The sequence below is a fragment of the Oncorhynchus kisutch genome, linkage group LG17, assembly GCF_002021735.2.
Source record: "Oncorhynchus kisutch isolate 150728-3 linkage group LG17, Okis_V2, whole genome shotgun sequence".
Taxonomy (NCBI): Eukaryota; Metazoa; Chordata; class Actinopteri; order Salmoniformes; family Salmonidae; genus Oncorhynchus; species Oncorhynchus kisutch.
Window position 1 is genome coordinate 28,356,421 of NC_034190.2, and position 5,946 is coordinate 28,362,366.

The window sequence follows — 5,946 nt, forward strand, 5'->3', positions numbered from 1 at the left end:
CCGGGAGAAACCTTTCGACCTCAAAATAGTCTGAATATGATAATTCAAGAAATCTGTAATTTGGACATTTTTGCAGAGGTCTTTGTCGCGCAATTTTACATCTAGCTAAGGTGTTTGATGCATTCTCTACTGTAGACAGTAGAATCAGCCGATGCTGCGCTCACTACTGATTTCTAAGAACATGTCTACAACTTCATCAGCAAGCTGTCAAAATATCAAAGCTACATGCTGTTTATCAGTGCCCTAAATTACTTCTTAGCTAGCTAAGTTCCATCTCTGTGTTTGTCCATGTAGCTAGCTAGCAGGCACATTTAGCAGGCAAGCCACGTTGGCTAAATCAGCTTAACAAGTCACTGGCAAGTGGCAAAGTACTTTGGTGCCACTTAGTTTTTACAACTTTCTCACTATGTATTACCGGAGTGAGTCTGTCTGGCAGTGTTTCATAGCGAATCATGTTACGAAACAGGTCACGGCGGTACACGATTGAATTTTTTTTAGATTATCAAGTGACAGTTGGGATGGAAGTGCACATTGTCTCAATTCTCATTTTTCCCTCAATTCTCAGTTTAATTAAAATACATTGAAGATGTGTTGTCTTATGTAAACAAGACCGAGGCGCAGCGCAATGTGGACAGTTCTGTTTCACTGGCTGTAGGTTTTGCCATATGATTGAATAGAGCGCAATCAGCACAGCTGATTGATAGTTTGAGTTAGTGTTCCCACTCAGCCATATCTCCATGTTACAGTGCTTGTTTACGGAAAAACAGACAGAAGACGAGGCGACGACCTGTGCTAATTAGCTATCTAGCATGCTCTGAACACCTGTGTGTAAGCTTAACTCGGCAAATGTAGCGGAATGGAGCTAAGAACATAACAGCTTCTCTATATCTCTCAAATATCCGTTTTGGTAGATGCTGACCAAAATTATGCTATTTACACTCAGTAGTACATCTTTACACCTTAATCAATGTTTCTGACTGATATCGATGTAACAGGCCATTTTCAACCAGATACATTAGTTGTTGAGTTCAGCTGCCCTTTAATATGTTTAGGAAGTTTGGAAAACGAAAGATACATTGGGATTCGAACTGGCGACCTTCTGTGTTTAATCAAAAGTGCATTTAAAGTTTGATTTGATTTAGTCCTATTCTGTAATTTAGATTTTTGGTTGAGATGGAGACGTGAATACAATTGATTAATTTGTAGACAAACTGGAATTAAAGCCAGACTAAGTCAGTGGCACAGATGGAACTATCCAAGCAGAAGATACATCTCCTTCAAATGGTGATAAATAGCCAATTAACTTGTCAACAAATGATATGTTGATTCATATCTCCAACTCAACCAAAAATAAATGGGATTAAGCAAGTGGCTCATGCGGAACTATCATAGCAGTAGATACAGATGTAGGATCTTAATTTGAGCCAGTTTGCTACAGCAGGAAAATTATAATCCTGTAGCAACAGGAATGGATTTATGTGGATTACAATTAATGGAAATGTTTGTAAGGGTTTATACAATTTAAGAGAAAATCAAATCCTAGATTAAAATAATAATAATAATAATCAGATCAAGCGTTAACAGACGATAGCAGACACCCGCATAGCAGATGCTTTTGTGGTGGAAATGCATTGGAGCTGTCAAATCGGTGAGCAGCTGTCCTGGCAATCATTGTGACAAGAATCAGCGAGTTGCACGTTCCGTGGTGCCGTTCTGCTCTGCTATTTGCAACTCGCCTGGTAGCTTGCACGATTCTCGCCATTCTCCTTCGACCTCTCATCAATGAGCTGTTTATGCCCAAAGGACTGCAGCTAACTGGATGTTTTGTTTGTCGCTCCATTCTCGGTAAACCCTAAACACTCTCCTGCGTGGAAAAGCCCAGGAGACCGACATTTTCTGAGATACTGGCACCGTCGATCATAGTCGCTTAGGTCACTCATTTTGCCCATTCTGTTAAATCTAACAGTTACTGAATGCCTGTCTGCCTGCCTTATATAGCAAGCCATGGCCACGTGACTCACTGACTGTAGGAGCAAACCATTGTCGTGAACGGGGTGGTGTACTTAATTCAATTGGCACCCGAGTGCGTTTATCCTGTCTTGAATGAAAAGGTCATTTTGCAATCTATGACAAGAGACAGGCATTACAAACACTACACTTGTCCATTCAGTAGCGGGACAAGACTCCCAACTTGGATGACCATTCAAAAAAAAAATACCAATCTGAAATGTCTAAATGGAATTAAACTTCAGGAGCCTTTTTAAGTCTCAAATACACTACAAGTTTAAAATGTCCTGCAACAAGGTGATCAAATTAAGATCCAACATCTGTAAGTCATCACAGGTCTCTGGAGAGCTTCACAATTGCGGTAATAATCTGTACAGAATCTCAAATGGCATTGATCACTTGCACCATGTACTTTTAATGTCATCTCAACTGCAATCCAGTTCATTTGGTTCTGCTATTAGATGAAGCACAGTGACATCACATTAGTATGCTGTATAAAAAATGTACAAATTATCACATTGTATTCCCATTTGAACTTTGGTTGTGCTTTTAGATGGTTGAAAGTGCAGTGATAACACATAGGAAATTCAACAAACTTCTGGCTGTCTTTTTGAGCGGGTGACTATAGGTTCTAATTTCATTGATCAGTTTCAACAAAATATTACCCAATTATCCATGTTGAACTAACCCAGTGGGTTCTGTACACTAATCGAAATCATCCTCCTCCCCTCAACAAAAGTTTATATAATTTGTATGTTTACTAGAATTTATAATTAGGCTTGCAAGGTACAATGCTGCGTTTATAACCAAGTGGGAAGGTGGTAATTACCAGTTGTTTAGTCATAAATACGAGTTGGGTGCATTTACATTTGAATACCATCAAACATGGAGGTTAGAAGGCTTGTGATTGTCTTGCTCTTTTTTGCCCTTAAAGTATATCCAGAGATGATCTTCCTTTTGATTTAGAAAGTGAACAAGACAATTCATTTTCTATCAACAATTAGTATTTTGTTCTTATCATAAACAACAACTGCTGAAGTTGCCGCCATGCTTGCCCTCTTTTTTTGTAGACAAATGACGTCAGTGGTGCATTCAAGCGGATTTTTCCTAGTCGTATGCTGATATTTATGAATTTACAAGACGTGATCGCATCATTAGTCCATTCGTCCTATGATCAGATTGGACTAATGCTACGATCACATCTCTTAATTTAGTAAATACCAGGATACGACTGGGAAAAATGTCCCACTTGCACCGTTGACGTCATGTCTACAAAAGAGAGAGAGAAAAAGGGCGCGCATGGCGGCATCTTCAGCAGCTCTTTTGTTCCTCCCAGTTTTCCAAAAGGGGACACCTTATCCTATACAGTACACTACTTATGACCAGGGCCCATAGGACTTTGCTCAAAGGTAGTGTACTACTACTGTATGTAGGTAATAGGGTGCCATTTGGAACTGACACCCAGTATAATTTCCCCTGGACTATTTCTGCTGCGGCTGGCCTGTACATTCCTGTTTGTTTAGAATATGCTCTACGTAAATCATTTTGACTAATGTTGGTATGGTGTGGTCAACACAGTGCTTGTTGTGAAGACACAGCGAAGGTGCATTACCATGTATGTTGTTGATAGCCGTGGAGGCCACATGCCTGGAGCCCAAACATGGGCCGTGGTTGGTGAGCCAGTAGTTCCTCTGACAGAAGATACTAACCAGGTCTCCATTGTTGATGGAATAGTATTATCAGGACAGTGCTAATAGACCTGCATCAGAAATTGTACCCTATTCCCTGTATTGCACACTACTTTTCCCCAGGGCTCTAGTACAAATGAGTGTACCATTTAGGGAATAGGGTGTCATTTCAGATACACCCTTCATGCAAACATCACCAGCATAATACATTTACACAAAGAACAGTAGGATACACCTTTTTACATTGGTCTTTAATGACAGCGCCACAGAGCTTTCATGAATATTGGCTTTTTAACATTATTACCCCATATGGGCTAACGACAACAAGTAACAGTATAAGACGGACCATAGTGAGGTTGATTTACAGTGCATTCGGAAGCTATTCAGACCCCTTTCCATTTTTTTCCATTTTTCCCCATTTTGTTACATTCCAGCCTTATTCTAAAATGGATTAAATAAATGTTTTTCCCTCATCAATCTACTCACAATACTCCATAATGACAAAGCGATAACAGGCTTTATAAATGTTTGCAAATAAACAGAAATACCTTATTTACATAAGTATTCAGAACATTTGCTATGAAAACTCGAAATTGAGCTCAGTTGCATCCGGTTTTCATTGATCAATCTTTTATTATTATAATAAATATATATATTTTTTCATTTGTACCCCCTTTTCTCCCCAATTTTGTGGTATCCAATTAGTAGTTACAGTCTTGTCTCATTGCTGCAACTCCAATACGGGAGAGGCGAAGGTCGAGAGCCGTGTGCCCTCCAAAACACAACCCAACAAAGCCTCACTGCCTCTTCACAATGCCCACTTAACCCGGAAGCCAGCTGGACCAATGTGTTGGAGGAAACACCGTGCACCTGGTGACTGTGTCAACATGCACTGCGCCCGGCACGCCACAGGAGTCGCTAGTCCGCGAAGGGACAAGGACATCCCTGCCGGCCAAACCCTCCCCTATTCCGGACGACGTTGGGCCAATTGTACGCCGCCCCATGGATCTCCCGGTCGCGGCCGGCTGCGACAGAGCCTGGAATCGAACCCAGAAACTCTAGTGGCACAGTTAGCACTGTGATGCCTTTGATCAAAGACCTGAGTGGCGCAGTGGTCGATCTTGAGATGTTTCTTCAACTTGATTGGACATGGTTTGGAAAGGTACACCTGTCTATATAAGGTCCCATAGTTGACAGTGGATGTCAGAGAAAAACCAAGCCATGATTTCGAAGGAATTGTCTGTATAGCTCTGAGACAGGATTGTGTCAAGGCACAGATTTGGGGAAGGGTACCAAAAAATGTTTGGAACCAACAAGTTTCTTCCTAGAGCTGGCCGCCCAGTCAAACTGAGGAATCAGGGGAGAAGGGCCTTGGTCAGGGAGGTGACCAAGAACCTGATGGTCATTGACAGAGCTCCAGAGTTCCTCTGTGGATATGGGAGAATCTTCCAGAAGGACAACCATCTCTGCAGCATTCTACCAATTAGGCCTTTATGGTAGAGTGGCCAGACGGAAGCCACTCCTCAGTAAAAGGCACGTGATAGCCCGCTTGGAGTTTGCCAAAAGGTACCGAAAGGACTTTCAGACCATGAGAAACCACATGCTCTGGTCTTTTGAAACCAAGATTGAACTATTTGGCCTGAATGCCAAGTGTCACTTTTGGAGGAAACCTGGCACCATCCCTACAGTGACGCATGGTGGTGGCAGCATCATGCTGTGGGGATATTTTTTAGCGACACTGACTGGGAGACTAGTCAGGATTGAAGGAAAGATAAACGAAGCAAAGTACAGAGAGATCCTTGATGAAGAGCGCTCAGGACTTCAGACTGGGGAGAAGGTTCACCTTCCAACAGGACAACGACCCTAAGCACACAGCCAAAACAATGCAGGAGTGGCTTCGAGGCAAGTCTCAATCCCCTTGAGTGGCCCAGCCAAAGCCCGGACTTGAACCCTGATCGAACATCTCTGGAGAGACTTGAAAATAGCTGTACTGCTACACTCCCCATCTGACTTGACAGAGCTTGAGAGGATTTGCAAAGAGTGGGAGAAACTCCCCAAATACAGGTGTGCCAAGCTTGTAGCGTCATACCCAAGAAGACCAATCGCTGCCAAAGGTGCTTCAACAAAGTACTGACTAGAAGGGTCTGAATACTTATGTAAATGTGCTAAAATTTCTAAAAACCTGTTTTTGCTTTGTCATTATGGGGTATTGTGTGTAGATTGATGAGGGGAACAAAACAATGTAATACAG